The sequence below is a fragment of the Ranitomeya imitator genome, chromosome 4 (genome assembly GCF_032444005.1).
Source record: "Ranitomeya imitator isolate aRanImi1 chromosome 4, aRanImi1.pri, whole genome shotgun sequence".
Lineage (NCBI taxonomy): Eukaryota > Metazoa > Chordata > Amphibia > Anura > Dendrobatidae > Ranitomeya > Ranitomeya imitator.
Window position 1 is genome coordinate 577,775,944 of NC_091285.1, and position 17,838 is coordinate 577,793,781.

Here is a 17,838-nt window from a genome sequence, read left to right on the forward strand (position 1 = left end):
GTATGTGCACACGTCAGGTTTTTGTGCAGAATTTTCCTGAGATTTTCCTGAGGAGAAATTGGCACTACTCCCAGGAAATCCGCATGCGTTTTTTGTGCGGTTTTTGTGCGTTTTTTGTGCGTTTTTTATGCGGTTTTTACATGCGTTTTTTGTGCGTTTTTATGCGTTTTTTACAGCAGATAAAGTTGGTTGAAAAAAAAAAAACCATGAGGTCATTTCCTGGTCCAACCCCTCTTCACCATTTTGCTTCCTTGTTGAATTCAAGATGCCGCACCATCGTCTAACTCCAGAACAGAACTGCCTACTGTTGCATAAGGCACTACTTTTGCTGCACCACTACAGCGAGCTGGTAAGAAAATGTCATTAGATGTCAACACTTTGCGTATTAGGCTGGGTTCACAATGTGTACAGCAGCCAGGTAAACACATACGTTGACGGTCTGCTGCAACGCAAGTGCTGACTTTGGCACATCACTAGCGCAGATGGAGCATCTGCTAGCTCCATCTGCGCTAGCAGTGACAGACCCGGAAACGCTGCAGTCAGAGTCTAGAGGTCCGACTGTCACTCAAATGACGGCACATGGCTAGTGATGTCAGACATAGGAGTCAATGGCGGCGCTAGCGGACTACGTTTCACCGCATTATGCAGCGGTGTTACGAAGTCCGTCAAAAACGGACTGGGGGAACGCAATGTGAACCCAGCCTTGCCAGCTGTATTCCATGTGTTGTACAGTTCCATGTAATAACACATACTTTATTCTCCCATAGGAGCAATCTCGGAGAAGAAGGGATAGAAGACGCCTAACCAGAATCAAGGCCCAAGACTGGACGTGAGATATAACAGCAGAGAACATATGACGGCTGAACCCTATCCACTAATAAACCAGTCTGTATGGCACAGATGCTAACACCTGTGAAAATGTGAGGCGTAATCCCTATCAACCGTCGCCAAATCCCTATCTACCAAGGCCCCTTTTTAATTAATCAAATTGTAAACATTGTTAATAAATACAAAATATTATTTAAACAATAATCGTTTCCATGTTGTTATTGTTTACCGTTGCTTAAATCAGATCCCATTTCCGATCTTCTTATTTTTATGATAATAAGAAATCTGAGTAGTTAAAATAATTTTTTTTAATAAAGTAAAATAAAAATTAATTACATTAAAGAAACTTTTTATAATATATATGAACTGACATTTTATAACAAAACTTAAAGGGAACCTGTCACCCCGAAAATCACGGGTGAGGTAAGCCCACCGGCATCAGGGGCTTATCTACAGCATTCTGTAATGCATTCTGTAATGCTGTAGATAAGCCCCTGATGTTACCTGAAAAAGGAGAAAAAGACATTATATTATAGTCACCCAGGGGCGGTCCCGCTGCTGGTCTGGTCGGATGGGCGTCTCCGGTCCGCTGCGGCGCCTCCTATCTTCATTACAAGACGTCCTCTTCTGATCTTCAGCCACGGCTCCGGCGCAGGCGTACTTTGCTCTGCCCTCTTGAGGGCAGAGCAAAGTACTGCAGTGCGCAGGCGCCGGGCCTCTGACCTTTCCGGCGCCTGCGCACTGCAGTACTATCCTCTGCCCTCAACAGGGCAGAGCAAAGTACGCCTGCGACGGAGCCGTGGCTGAAGATCAGAAGAGGACTTCATGGAAAGAAGATAGGAGGCGCCGCAGCGGACCGGAGACGCCAATCTGACCTGACCAGCAGCGAGACCGCCTGTGGTTGAGTATAACATAACGTCTTTTTCTCCTTTTTCTGATAACATCGGGGGCTTATCTACAGCATTACAGAATGCTGTACATAAGCCCCTGATGCCGGTGGGCTTACCTCACCCGTGATTTTCGGGGTGACAGGTTCCCTTTAAAGAACTTTTTAAGATTTGGTCATGAACTCAACGGTTTAACATTCTCTACACTCCCGTCTCTACTCAAATAGGATGAGATATCAAATCGCAAAATTGATGATATTCCGGTTGGTAGCCCATATCATTAAATAAGTCTGGTTGGGAGTAGACACTGCTATTGGGCATACTGGAACGATGGCCAGTTGCACTAGGTACAGGTGTATGGCCACTGTACGCATCTACATGGTTGGCCCTGTATGTTGCCGCCTGTCCGTAACGCTGCGATGCAGCAGCTGGTGGTGGTGGTGGTGGTGGAGGCATAATGGGGTTGCTGAAAACGTTGAAAATACCCGTCATAACTTGTGGAGCAGGGGGTAGGGTTGGTGTGTCATCAATTGCCATAAACAGACAATTGACAGCTGTCACGAACATTTGCTGCTTGTCCCGTGGCAGTGTTCTAACGCGGTCTGCCAAAAGTGACCCAAATTTGTCATGCTCATCTTGCTTTGATGAATTATCAAGAAGATTGAGCGTTTTAGTCGTTAATTGTTCAATAATTTGACCTTGTTTGGTCTTCTTTTGGACCGTCCTTTTCAATGCCACGGGACGGACAGAAGCAGCCCCCCTCCCCATGTGCCTCGACACACCGCCACCAGAGTTTGCACCAGCGTCAGAGGAAGTAGAAGTAGTGGTATTTGCTGCAACGTCATGTTCTCCAAGGGAATCAGTTATTTCGGGTGACCTTCCGGACAAAGACATGTTCCCCGGAGATTCTTGGCTGTTCATTATGCTGTCTTCTACTTCCTCTCCAATACTGTCCACCGTGGTGTCACCATCGTTAAGGTCCGGAGGTGTTTGGGCAGAGACATTGCTTTCTGTTCTGCAGACCAAAAAATAAAACAAAGGTTACAAAAATACAACTCATGACGTCAAGCAACACTATTTCTTTATATTATCTACCTCCTCAAACTCCGGCTTCCCAATATGAACTGCAGCTGGTCTCCATAGGGCACCCTCTTCCTTGGCGGCGAGCTGCCACTCGGAGTCTTGAGTGATTTCAGATATCTGTCTGTGACAGACCGCCATCTCGTCTTCACATCTCCCACTGAAAATTAAAATTTTTTACATAAAACATTCCAAATCAATTCTTCTTACATTTTTTAAAAAAAGGAAAGAAATTGATACTTACAAATCTGTGTTTGCTGCTGTGTTGGGAGATTCGGCCACTCTGGAAAGAGAGCGGTTACTATTTTGGGCCAGGCATCACGTTTTGCCCCCTTGTACTTTTCGCTTGACCGGTCCCAGACCTCAGGGTGTTGTTCAATCTACAAAAAAAAATATAACAAGGGAAAAACTAAAATTAATTGTGGGCTACCATAAATACACGGTTATGTACATTTGCATATTGTAGATATAGTAGCATATATCCCAGCTACGTAACATAGTGCCCAGCCACGTAACATAGTGCCCAGCCACGTAGTATATTGCCCAGCCACGTAACATATATCCCAGCCACATAACATAGTGCCCAGCCACGTAGTATATTGCCCAGCCATGTAGTATATTGCCCATCCATTTAGTATATTGCCCAGCCACGTAGTATATTGCCCATCCATTTAGTATATTGCCCAGCCATGTAGTATATTGCCCATCCATTTAGTATATTGCCCAGCCACGTAGTATATTGCCCATCCATTTAGTATATTGCCCAGCCACGTAGTATATTGCCCATCCATTTAGTATATTGCCCAGCCACGTAGTATATTGCCCATCCATTTAGTATATTGCCCAGCCACGTAGTATATTGCCCATCCATTTAGTATATTGCCCAGCCACGTCACATATATCCCAGCCACTCAGTATATTGCCCATCCATTTAGTATATTGCCCAGCCACGTAGTATATTGCCCATCCATTTAGTATATTGCCCAGCCACGTAGTATATTGCCCATCCATTTAGTATATTGCCCAGCCACGTAGTATATTGCCCATCCATTTAGTATATTGCCCAGCCACATAGTATATTGCCCATCCATTTAGTATATTGCCCAGCCACGTCACATATATCCCAGCCACTCAGTATATTGCCCATCCATTTAGTATATTGCCCAGCCACGTAGTATATTGCCCATCCATTTAGTATATTGCCCAGCCACGTAGTATATTGCCCATCCATTTAGTATATTGCCCAGCCACGTAGTATATTGCCCATCCATTTAGTATATTGCCCAGCCACGTCACATATATCCCAGCCACTCAGTATATTGCCCATCCATTTAGTATATTGCCCAGCCACGTAGTATATTGCCCATCCATTTAGTATATTGCCCAGCCACGTAGTATATTGCCCATCCATTTAGTATATTGCCCAGCCACGTAGTATATTGCCCATCCATTTAGTATATTGCCCAGCCACATAGTATATTGCCCATCCATTTAGTATATTGCCCAGCCACGTCACATATATCCCAGCCACTCAGTATATTGCCCATCCATTTAGTATATTGCCCAGCCACGTAGTATATTGCCCATCCATTTAGTATATTGCCCAGCCACGTAGTATATTGCCCATCCATTTAGTATATTGCCCAGCCACGTAGTATATTGCCCATCCATTTAGTATATTGCCCAGCCACGTAGTATATTGCCCATCCATTTAGTATATTGCCCAGCCATGTAGTATATTGCCCATCCATTTAGTATATTGCCCAGCCACGTCACATATATCCCAGCCACTCAGTATATTGCCCATCCATTTAGTATATTGCCCAGCCACGTAGTATATTGCCCATCCATTTAGTATATTGCCCAGCCACGTAGTATATTGCCCATCCATTTAGTATATTGCCCAGCCACGTAGTATATTGCCCATCCATTTAGTATATTGCCCAGCCACGTAGTATATTGCCCATCCATTTAGTATATTGCCCAGCCACGTCACATATATCCCAGCCACTCAGTATATTGCCCATCCATTTAGTATATTGCCCAGCCGCGTAGTATATTGCCCATCCATTTAGTATATTGCCCAGCCACGTAGTATATTGCCCATCCATTTAGTATATTGCCCAGCCACGTAGTATATTGCCCATCCATTTAGTATATTGCCCAGCCACGTCACATATATCCCAGCCACGTAGTATATTGCCCATCCATTTAGTATATTGCCCAGCCACGTAGTATATTGCCCATCCATTTAGTATATTGCCCAGCCACGTAGTATATTGCCCATCCATTTAGTATATTGCCCAGCCACGTAGTATATTGCCCATCCATTTAGTATATTGCCCAGCCACGTAGTATATTGCCCATCCATTTAGTATATTGCCCAGCCACGTAGTATATTGCCCATCCATTTACTATATAGCCCAGCCATGTAGTATATTATTGAAATAAAGACTCCGAGTTTTAGACCATATTTTATTATTGGGGTAATTCAAGGGTTAAAAAAAAATTGGTTTACAATGGAACAGGTGCAAGTGCACCTGTCCCGTTGTAAACATTACTAATGATGACAAATATCATCTCTGCGCAGCCTCACCGGCTGAACGGAGATGAACTGATAGCATGGGAAAATTTTCCCACGCTCCAGCGTTCACCTCCGGTCAGCCGGGGAGTCCGCGCAGCTGCAGTGACTGCCGAACGAGTTCCCCCGAACAACGCGAGCTGCGTTTGGGAGAACTCGGTATACAGTGAACGGGATCGCTTTACGATCCCGTTCATTGTATCGGCGGCCGCGGTTTAGAGCAGCCGCATGTTATGTGGCTGCTCTAAACTCAAGATCATCGTGGGACAATCGTTTAATTGGATGCTGCGGAGGGTAGGTATACGTTGTGGTTTGTTTTTTTAATTTTTTCTGACGAGGGAATCGTGGAATTGGGCGTTTAGGTGAGTATGGGTTTGTTTTTTTATTTTTTATTTTAGGTGGCGATCGCCGGGGACAGGTAATTATAAGGTAACCACTGGCCACCAATGAAGTTGTACATTTTATTATTATTTTTCCCACTGTCCACCAATGAAAATAAATAATAATTTATATATGATTTCCACTGGCCACCAATGATAATTATTATACACTGGCCACCAATGATAATACACTGGCCACCAATGATAATAATTATACACTGGCCACCAATGATAATACACTGGCCACCAATGATAATACACTGGCCACCAATGATAATAATTATACACTGGCCACCAATGATAATACACTGGCCAACAATGATAATAATTATACACTGGCCACCAATGATAATACACTGGCCACCAATGACAATTAAGTTTAGGGGTGAATAGGGGTAAATAATTAAGTTTATTAGGGGAATGGGCCCGTAACCACTGTTCACCAATGACCATAATTGTAGGGGACATTTGATGGGGGAAATAGTACATTGTAGCAGGGACATTTCGATGGGAAATACTGCTCCCATCGAGCTGAGCCTGCTGCAACGACTTGGAGGGAACAGACATCGGCCGATGAGACTAGTCTCATCGGCCGCTGTCCGAACACACGCGCACACACATATATACACAGACACACACATATATACACATATACACACACACACACACACACACACTTACCACACTTATCATCTGCACCACATCCAGCCTCATCCGATCATACCCCTCCATGTCGGCAGCCATAATACAGGAAGACGGGAATGGTGTGGGAGTTTCCTCTTCCTGGATTATGGGATGCACATGAATGGCATGATGGGATAGATGGCATGTCACTTCCTGTAGTTTTTCAGGAAATAAACGCTAGAAATCCGCAAATTTTTATATGATTGCGGATTTCTAGCGTTTCAATGCAAGTCTATGGATGCGGGAAATCAGCGATTCCGCAAAAATAATGAACATGTTGCTTCTTTTTCCGCAATTCGTTTTTTTTTGCGGAAAAAAACGCAACATTAGCACAATTTTTGCGGATTCAATACAAAAGATTGGGAACCATATGTTAGCGTTTTTTTCACGTTTTTATCGCGATTTTATTGCGTTAAAAACGCGAAAAAAACGCAAAAAAACCTGAACGTGTGCACATAGCTTGAAACTGCAAAACCAAGAAGGAAAAGTTTGGAAATCTCAAAATCACAGTATCAATGCTAATCAAATGAAAATGATGAAAAAATGGAAACAGAATTTTCAAAACATCTTCATTTATTCAGTATCCAATATGATCACCATGTGCAGAAATGCAAGAACTTACACAACTTGGTTGTTATCAGTCAGGTTATTAATGGTTGTCTGAGGAATGTTCTGCCACGCAGGCTGCTCACAGTAGCACGATCAACATGCTTGGCGATGTATTGAAAAATGGTTCCTGGGATATTTTCATTTTAGTGTAGACATTGTTTGAAGCCTTAGGCTTGATATATAATATCCAATTTACTTGCAGTATGGAATGGATCAATCGGGGAACTACCAGTGGTATGGCCATTTCTTCAAAGTGTCTGAGGAGCCGGTTTTCAACATGACAATGCCAGGCCTCATGTTGCTCATGCTGAGGAGCCTGTGTGGCCTATATCATGATTAAGGGTGCTGCGTCACCTGAAACGCGTAGATAGTGTTTTTTTACCTATATTGTGCTGATGTTTTATCCTCTGCTTCTCATATGAAGTGAATAAAGTATTTAGTTTTTACTTTTCACTGCCTCGTTGAGCTGGAATTCCTTTTTCTTTTCGTGGCCTACATGTTACATGTTCTACCAAAGCCTGCCATATCCTCAAACCTGTCTGCCATCGAGTACATTTGGGGTCTTTTTTGTCAGTAATTGTAAAGGGAGCTGCCAGCAGCGGATATTGAAGATTTGCGTTTCCAAGTGCACTCAGTATGGGAGAACATTCCTCAATCATTGAAAGCATTCAAGACATGAAAGTGCTGTGGCTCTTGTAATCGATACTAAATAAATCAAGATGTTTTGAAAATGTTTTTTCCAGTTTTTCATAATTTGCATATCATTAACATGTCTATCCATCTTGTGATCTCTATAACTCTGCAACTTTAATTTCTTTTTTTGGCATTGTAATTTCATGAAGTTAAGAAGTACTGTATATAAATCTCTGGTTGTCAAATGGTAGCTGGTAATGTTATGTTCGTCTCCGATATAAGGTCACACACCTGATTTATTTACAGTGACTGCCATGATGAACACCCTCTGGTCCTCCTTCAGCATTTTTGAATGAATAAATGAATGAAGACTGACGTGGTCCCTAAATAAATGATGAATTTATTTAGCAGACTTTTATATTAATACTAGATGGTGGTCCAATTCTAACGCATCGGGTATTCTAGAATATGCACATCCACGTAGTATATTGCCCAGTCACGTAGTATATTGCCCAGCCATGTAGTATATTGCCCAGTCACGTAGTATATTGCCCAGCCACGCAGTATATTGCCCAGCCACGTAGTATATTGCCCAGCCACGTAGTATATTGCCCAGTCACAAAGTATATTGCCCAGCCACGTAGTATATTGCCCAGTCACAAAGTATATTGCCCAGCCACGTAGTATATTGCCCAGCCACGTAGTATATTGCCCAGTCACGTAGTATATTGCCCAGTCACGTAGTATATTGCCCAGCCACGTAGTATATTGCCCAGCCACGTAGTATATTGCCCAGCCACGTAGTATATTGCCCAGTCACAAAGTATATTGCCCAGCCACGTAGTATATTGCCCAGCCATGTAGTATATTGCCTAGTCACAAAGTATATTGCCCAGCCACGTAGTATATTGCCCAGTCACGTAGTATATTGTCCAGCCACGTAGTATATTGCCCAGCCACGTAGTATACAGCACAGAGCCATGTAGTATATTGCCCAGCCACGTAGTATATTGCCCAGCCACGTAGTATATTGCACAGCGACGGAGTATACAGCACAGAGCCATGTAGTATACAGACTTAAAATAAAAAATAAACATATACTCACCCTCCGTTGAAGTCCTGGCCTTGTGTGCGGTGCACTCGGCAGCTTCCGGTCCCAGGGTTGGTATGGGCTCAGGACCTGTGATGACGTCGCGGTCACATGACCATGACGTCATGGCAGGTCTTTCTCGCAGGACCTGTGATGACGTCGTGGCCACATGACTGTGATGTCATGGCAGGTCCTTGTCGCATACCATCCTTGCCACCGGAACCTGCCGCTTGCATGGAGCGGTCACCGGAGCATCGCGAGGAGCAGGAAAGGCGCCGGAATGTGAGTATATGATGATTTTTAATTTTTTTATTATTTTTAACATTAGATCTTTTTACTATTGAGGCTGCATAGGCAGCATCAATAGTAAAAAAAAGTTGGTCACACAGGGTTAATAGCAGCGATAACGGAGTGCGTTACACCGTGGCATAACGCGGTCCATTAGCGTTGCCATTAACCCTGTGTGAGGGCTGGCTGGAGGGGAGTATGGAGCGGGCACTGACTGCGGGGAGTTAGGAGCAGCCATTTTCTTCCGGACTGTGCCCGTCGCTGGTTGGTCGTGGCTGTTTTGCTGCGACCAATCAGCGACTTGGATTTCCATGACAGACAGAGGCTGCGACCAATGAATATCCGTGACAGAAAGAAGGACAGACAGAAGGACAGACAGAAAGACGGAAGTGACCCTTAGACAATTATATAGTAGATTCTTTTAAATGGGTTTTGCATTAGAACCATTTGGCATCAGATTGCTGGATGCCAGTTCCTGGAAATCATTAACGATTAGTGTTGAGCGATACCTTCCGATATCGGAAAGTATCGGTATCGGTTGGGATCGGCCGATATTCAAAAAATATCGGATATCGCCGATACCGATACCCGATCCCAATGCAAGTCAATGGGACCAAAATATCGGAATTAAAATAAACCCTTTCTTTCCTTGTAGGTTCATTCTACATCAAGGAAAACAACTAAGAATAATGTAGGATGTATTGTGGGAGGTGGCGGAGACATTAAAGGCAATGAGGTTTAGCCCAATCAAATAGAATAGCATGTTTTTTTTTTTTTTAAAGACGTTCGGAGTGAAAAAGATATTGAGTATGTAAATTTTTTTTTATTTTGTCAGATATTGATGTTTCACTATTCCACGCCCTTCCCCTTCTTTTTTTTCTTTTTTTTTTTTTTACTTTTCCCACACTTTCATCTTCATCATCATCAGCATCTTTGACATCAACTTCTTCTTCACCTTATTCATCTTCTTCTTCATCTTCTACCTATTTTTTTTTTTATTACATTCTTCATATTCATTTTATTCAACTATTATTATTCTTCCTATTCTACATATTCTTTTTATTCCACTGTTATTATTCTTCCTATTCTACTTCTTCATCATATTCTCATTTGTGACAGGCATTCCCGTAGTTGTTATCTATAAAAGTTGGAAGATTACACCTTCCGTTCTGCCAGTCACAAAAGTTACATTTGTCCGCGTTCAGTTTGGCCTGCAGCATCAGGCTTTATCCAGGGGCACCACGAGGAGGAACGGACTCACCCCCATACACTGCTTAGTCTTCTTCTGCATATAATTTAGATAATATCTTTTGCTCTGATATTAAGTCTTATGCTTAATGTTCTTCTGCTCTTTGTTCTGCAGCCTCTTGTTCTTCTGCTTCTCGGTCTTCCATGTCGTCGTCTCCAGGGTCGTCGTCTCCAGTGTCGTCATCTCCGCCGTCGTCATCTCAGCCGTCGTCGTCTCCGCCGTCGTCGTCTCCGCCGTCGTCATCGGGGTGGTCTTCCGGGTCGTCGTCGTCGTCATCGGGGTGGTCTTCCGGGTCGTCGTCATCGGGGTGGTCTTCCGGGTCGTCGACTTTAGGGTCTTAAACTTGGAAATGTAGCAGAAGGTACAAGAAGGCTGAGAAAATGCCAAGAACCAGCTGATGGAACTGGAACTCGGATGGCTACCCGAAGGTTCAAGAGCCTATGGAACTACCGAGGACCAGCTGACGTTACTGGAACCCGGTTACTAAGCAGGAGGTACCCGTGCTAAAAAGCACTACCAAGGACCGCCTGGCGTTGGCGGAACTCGGATACCCAGAAGGAGGCACCTAAGCCAAAGGCTCTGCCCGGAACCAGCTTACGTTACTGGAACCAGGATGGTGAGCAGAAGGTACAAGAGCAAAAGACACTGCCGAGAACCAGCTGACGGTACTGGAACCCGGATGGGTAGCCGAAGGTCCAAGAGCCAATGGAACTACCGAGGACCAGCTGACGTTACTGGAACCCGGTTACTAAGCAGGAGGTACCCGTGCCTGAAAGCACTAGCAAGGACCACCTGACGTTGGTGGAACTTGGATACCCAGAAGGAGGCACCTAAGCCAAAGGCTCTGCCCGGAACCAGCTGACGGTACTGGAACCAGGATGGGGAGCAGAAGGTACAAGAGCAAAAGACACTGCCGAGAACCAGCTGACGGTGCTGGAACCAGGTGGTGGACCCCAAGGCCCACAGGAGAGGAGAGAACAGCTAGGCCGCGAGGCAGCCGCAGTTACCGAACCCCAACAGTCCTACAGGGGGAGCTGGGCCTACTGGCACTACAGAACCAGCCTTGACTACCAGTTCACGCAGCCCACATAGGAAGCTCCTAAACTGGAGGCACCCTGGAGTTGGCTAACCCGACTGCAACACGACGGGGCAAACATAGGCGTCTCAGCGAGTTTGACACACCCCGGAAACAGCTGACGGTGCTGAAACCAGGTTTGGCACGAGGGAGTACCTGTGACAAAAACACTGCCGAGAACCAGCTGGCGGTGCTGGAACCCAGATGCGTTGCCCCAGTGTGCAAGAGCCAATGGCACGACCGAGGACCAGCTGACGGTGCTGGAACCCGGTTACTAAGCTGTAGGTGCCCGCGCTTAAAAGCACTACCAAGGACTGCCTGACGTTGGCGGAACTCGGATACCCAGGAGGAGGCACCTAAGCCAAAGGCTCGGCCCGGAACCAGCTGACGGTGCTGGAACCAGGTGGTGGACCCCAAGGCCCACAGGAGAGGAGAGAACAGCTAGGCCGCGAGGCAGCCGCAGTTACCGAACCCCAACAGTCCTACAGGGGGAGCTGGGCCTACTGGCACTACAGAACCAGCCTTGACTACCAGTTCACGCAGCCCACATAGGAAGCTCCTAAACTGGAGGCACCCTGGAGTTGGCTAACCCGACCGCACCACGACGGGGCAAGCATAGGCGTCTCAGTGAGCTTGACACAACCCGGAAACAGCTGACGGTGCTGAAACCAGGCTTGGCACGAGGGAGTACCTGTGTCAAAAACACTGCCGAGAACCAGCTGGCGTTGCTGGAACCCAGATGCGTTGCCTATTAAAGATTGTCTTCCTAGAGCCACAACTAGCGATGTTGGAGCTAAGGGTAAGCAGGGGGAGCAGAGTGTAGGACGAAGCCTGCACTGGAGGCAGCTTTGTGTCTGCGTTGCGTTTGCAGGACACTTTGCCGGCTACACAGTGGGGGAACAGCTGGCGTTGCTGAACCCCACTAACACAATGGCGTGTGTTTTTCTCTGTGCAGCTAGCACTTGCGGTCAAAAACTAGCGATGTTAGAGGCCGTGTTGAAGCAGGAGGAGGAGGAGAGGAGCAGAGTGTAGGCCGAAGCCTATTTGAACCAATTTCAAAGGAAACCTTTAACCCCCCCTCAGGTGTTACAAAGTACAAGAGACACACCTTGTGCAGTATTAATGCTGCACAAGTGAAAGGTTGCTCTATTAATTTGTCTACTTGCACACGCTGAATGAAAGACGTACACAATTTAGCCCATTCTACAGTCAAACTGTAGTGGATGCGTGACTTGGCTTTTTAAGGAGACGCAGCACAGGTGTCCCAAATAACGCCTTGGTGCTTGGCGCAGCTTCCTGAGCGTTGTTATTTGCTGTACAGGAGTCTGCGCTCTTGTGTTATCCCTTGGCAATGCCCTGTTAGAGCTGCCCGTCTTATGACCTCATTTCATGTTGGCCGGTGCGGTTAACGATGGCCATAAATCCCAGACCCACAGTGCCTTTTCATAAAGTCACACTGCGGTGCTGTGATTCGTGGCCTTGAGCAGTAAATATTTTGGCCGCTCACACACGTCCTTACACCTGCTTCAGACTGGGCGGCCTCTGCTGATCCCTTCTCGCATGCCGCGGCCATGAGGCTGCACAGTCTGAAGAAGGCGGAAGGAGATGAGTTAAGACAGGTGAATATATGCACTGCTCGTGCCCATCAATCACACCCTCGCAGTCAAAATAAGACAACGAGGAGCATTGTTTCAGGCAGGGCGGACGCACAGGCGCAACAAGCCAACCAATGATGTCAGAAGACGGGAAGCGCTACCAAGGGGGGTGCTGCGTATCATTAGAAAGGAAAGTCACACCTCAGGGACAGTGGAATGGTCTCAATGAGACACATTTTGTACGTTTTGAGTTCCACGTGGGCAAGGACAAAAAGTCAGCCACCTTGTACAAATGCAGCAGTACTGCTGTACAAGGTGGCTGTTATACATAGAAACACCTGGGGGTGGGGGGCAGGCTCCCTTCAATTTCAGTTCATGTGCCTGCGTGGCGTTTGCAGGACACGTTGCCAGCTACACAGCAGGGGAACAGCTGGCGGTGTTGAACCCCACTAACACATTGGCTGGTGTTTTTCTCTGTGCAGCTAGCATGTCCGGGCAGAAACTGGCGTTGTTTGAGCCCAGGGTCAGCAGGAGGAGGAGAGGAGCAAAGTGTAGGCTGAAGCCTGCACTGGTGGCAGCTTTTGGTCAGTTGTGCCAGCGTGGCTTGTGCTGGACACGATGCCGACTACACAGCAGGGGAACAGCTGGCGGTGCTGAACCCCACTAACACATTGGCTGGTGTTTTTCTCTGTGCAGCTAGCATGTCCGGGCAGAAACTGGCGTTGTTTGAGCCCAGGGTCAGCAGGAGGAGGAGAGGAGCAAAGTGTAGGCCGAAGCCTGCACTGGTGGCAGCTTTTGTTCTGTTGTGCCAGCGTGGCTTGTGCTGGACACGTTGCCGACTACACAGCAGGGGAACAGCTGGCGTTGCTGAACCCCACTAACACATTGACTGGTGTTTTTCTCTGTGCAGCTAGCAGTTCCGGGCAAAAACTAGCGGTGTTTGAGCCCAGGGTCAGCAGGAGGAGGAGAGGAGCAGAGTGTAGGCCGAAGCCTAGTTGAACCAATTTCAAAGGTTACCTTTAACCCCCCCCCTCAGGTGTTGCAAGGTACAAGAGCCACACCTTGAACAGCATTAATGATGCACAAGTCAAAGGTTGCTCTATTTAATTTTGCTCCTTGCACACGCTGAATTAATCACGTACACTATTTAGCCCATTATACTGTCAAACAGTAGTGGAGGCGTGACTACTAGTCTTTTTAAGGAGACGCAGCACAGGTGTACAAATTTACACCTAGGTGCTGGGCGCAGATTCCTTACTGTTGTTATTTGCAGTACAGGAAAATGCGCTCTTGTGTTATCCCTTGGCAATACCCTGTTAGTGCAGGCCGTCTCATGACCTCATTTCATGTTGGCCGGTGCGGTTAACGATGGCCATAAATCCCAGACCCACAGTGGCTTTTCCTAAAGTCACACTGCGGTGCTGGGATTCGTGGCCTTGTGCAGTAAATATGTTCGCCGCTCACACATGTCCTTACACCTGCTTCAGACTGGGCGGCCTCAGCTGATCCCTTATCGCATGCCGCGGCCATGAGGCCGCACAGTCAGAAGAAGGCGGAAGGAGGGGAGTGAAGACAGGGGAACATATGCACTGCTCGTGCCCATCAATCACACCCTCGCAGTCAAAATATATGAGACAACGGGGGGCGTTGTGTCGGGCAGGGGGGACGCACAGGCACAGCCAGCCAACCAATGATGTCAGGAGACGGGCAGCGCTAACAATGGGGGTGCTGCGTGTCATTAAAAAGGAAAGTCACACCTCAGGGACATTGTAATGGTCTGTAATGAGACACATTTTGTACTTGTTGAGTTCCACGTGTGCAAGGAGAAAAAGTCAGCCACCTTGTACAAATGCAGCAGTACTGCTGTACAAGGTGGCTGTTATACATAGAAACACCTGGGGGGGTGGGGGGCAGGCTCCCTTCAATTTCAGTTCATGTGCCTGCGTGGCGTTTGCAGGACACGTTGCCAGCTACACAGCAGGGGAACAGCTGGCGGTGCTGAACCCCACTAACACATTGGCTGGTGTTTTTTTTCTCTGTGCAGCTAGCATGTCCGGGCAGAAACTGGCGTTGTTTGAGCCCAGGGTCAGCAGGAGGAGGAGAGGAGCAAAGTGTAGGCCGAAGCCTGCACTGGTGGCAGCTTTTGGTCAGTTGTGCCAGCGTGGCTTGTGCTGGGCACGATGCCGACTACACAGCAGGGGAACAGGTGGCGGTGCTGAACCCCACTAACACATTGGCTGGTGTTTTTCTCTGTGCAGCTAGCATGTCCGGGCAGAAACTGGCGGTGTTTGAGCCCGGGGTCAGCAGGAGGAGGAGAGGAGCAGAGTGTAGGCCGAAGCCTGCACTGGTGGCAGCTTTTGGTCGGTTGTGCCAGCGTGGCTTGTGCTGGACACGATGCCAACTACACAGCAGGGGAACAGCTGGCGGTGCTGAACCCCACGAACACATTGACTGGTGTTTTTCTCTGTGCAGCTAGCAGTTCCGGGCAAAAACTAGCGGTGTTTGAGCCCAGGGTCAGCAGGAGGAGTATTTGAGCAGAGTGTAGGCCGAAGCCTAGTTGAACCAATTTCAAAGGTTACCTTTAACCCCCCCCTCAGGTGTTGCAAGGTACAAGAGCCACACCTTGAACAGCATTAATGATGCACAAGTCAAAGGTTGCTCTATTTAATTTTGCTCCTTGCACACGCTGAATAAAACACGTACACTATTTAGCCCATTATACTGTCAAACAGTAGTGGAGGCGTGACTTGTCTTTTTAAGGAGATGCAGCACAGGTGTCAAAATTTACACCTAGCTGCTGTGCGCAGATTCCTGAGCGTTGTTATTTGCTGTACAGGAGTCTGCGCTATTGTGATCCCTTGGCCATGCGCTGTGAGCGCTTCCTGTCTTCTGACCTCATTTAATGTCGGCCGTTACGGTTAGCGATGGACATGAATCCCAGACCCACAGTGTGTTTTCAAAAAATCACACTACGTGGCTGGGATTCGTGGCCTTGTTCAGTAAATATGTTTGACGCTCACACATGTCCTTACACCTGCTTCAGACTGGGCGGCCTCATCTGATCCCTTATCGCCTGCCGCGGCCATGAGGACACCCAGTCTGAAGAAGGCGGAAGGAGATGAGTGAACACAGGCAAACATATGCACTGCACATGCCCATCAATCACACCCTCGCTGTTCAAAAAAATAAGACACCGAGGGGCGTTGTTTCGAGCAGGGCAGACGCACAGGCGCAGCCAGCTAACCAATGATGTCAAAAGACGGGCAGCGCTAACAAGGGTGGTGCTGCGTATCATTAGAAAGGAAAGTCACACCTCAGGGACAGTGGAATGGTCTCAATGAGACACATTTTGTACGTGTTGAGTTCCACGTGGGCAAGGAGAAAAAGTCAGCCACCTTGTACAAATGCAGCAGTACTGCTGTACAAGGTGGCTGTTTTACATAGAAACACCTGGGGGTGGGGGGCAGGCTCCCTTCAATTTCAGTTCATGTGCCTGCGTGGCGTTTGCAGGTCACGTTGCAAGCTACACAGCAGGGGAACAGCTGGCGTTGCTGAACCCCACTGACACATTGACTGGTGTTTTTCTCTGTGCAGCTCGCATGTCCGGGCAAAAACTGGCGGTGTTAGAGCCCAGGGTCAGCAGGAGGAGGAGAGGAGCAATGTGTAGGCCGAAGCCTGCACTGGTGGCAGCTTTTGGTCAGTTGTGCCAGCGTGGCTTGTGCTGGACACGATGCCGACTACACAGCAGGGGAACAGCTGGCGGTGCTGAACCCCACTAACACATTGACTGGTGTTTTTCTCTGTGCAGCTAGCAGTTCCGGGCAAAAACTAGCGGTGTTTGAGCCCAGGGTCAGCAGGAGAGGAGCAGAGTGTAGGCCGAAGCCTAGTTGAACCAATTTCAAAGGTTACCTTTAACCCCCCTCAGGTGTTGCAAGGTACAAGAGCCACACCTTGTGCAGCATTAATGCTGCACAAGTAAAATGTTGCTCTATTTGGTTTGCTCCTTGCACACGCTGAATAAAACACGTACACTATTTAGCCCATTATACTGTCAAACAGTTGTGGAGGCGTGACTTGTCTTTTTAAGGAGACGCAGCACAGGTGTCAAAATTTGCACCTAGGTACTGGGCGCAGATTCATGAGCGTTGTTATTTGCTGTACAGGAGTCTGCACTATTGTGATCCCTTGGCCATGCGCTGTGAGCGCTTCCTGTCTTCTGACCTCATTTCATGTCGGCCGTTGCGGTTAGCGATGGACATGAATCCCAGACCCACAGTGTGTTTTCAAAAAATCACACTGCGTGGCTGGTATTCGTGGCCTTGTGCAGTAAATAGGTTTGCCGCTCACACATGTCCTTACACCTGCTCCAGACTGGGCGGCCTCAGCTGATCCCTTATCGCCTACCACGGACAGGAGGCCGCACAGTCTGAAGAAGGCGGAAGGAGATGAGTTAAGACAGGCGAACATATGCACTGCTCGTGCCCATAAACCACACCCTCGCTGACAAAATAAATATGACAACGAGGGGCGTTGTTTCTAGCAGGGCGGATGCACAGGCGCAGCCAGCTAACCATGATGACAAAAGACGGGAAACGCTACCAAGGGGGGTGCTGCGTATCATTAGAAAGGAAAGTCACACCTCAGGGACAGTGGAATGGTCTCAATGAGACACATTTTGTACGTGTTGAGTTCCACGTGGGCAAGGAGAAAAAGTCAGCCACCTTGTACAAATGCAGCAGTACTGCTGTACTAGGTGGCTGTTATACATAGAAACACCTGGGGGGGTGGGGCCAGGTTCCCTTTAATTTCAGTTCATGTGCCTGCGTGGCGTTTGCAGGTCACGTTGCCGGCTACACAGC

At 47.4% G+C, this 17,838-nt stretch overlaps 1 long non-coding RNA gene across 1 annotated transcript; it reads left to right on the plus strand.

Moving 5' to 3' along the window:
* The first annotated feature begins 214 nt into the window (after window positions 1–214).
* Window positions 215–1,032, plus strand: LOC138674266 (uncharacterized). Its single transcript, XR_011320560.1, has 2 exons — window positions 215–349; window positions 768–1,032. It is a non-coding gene; the product is annotated as an uncharacterized lncRNA (long non-coding RNA).
* The last annotated feature ends 16,806 nt before the right edge of the window (window positions 1,033–17,838 follow it).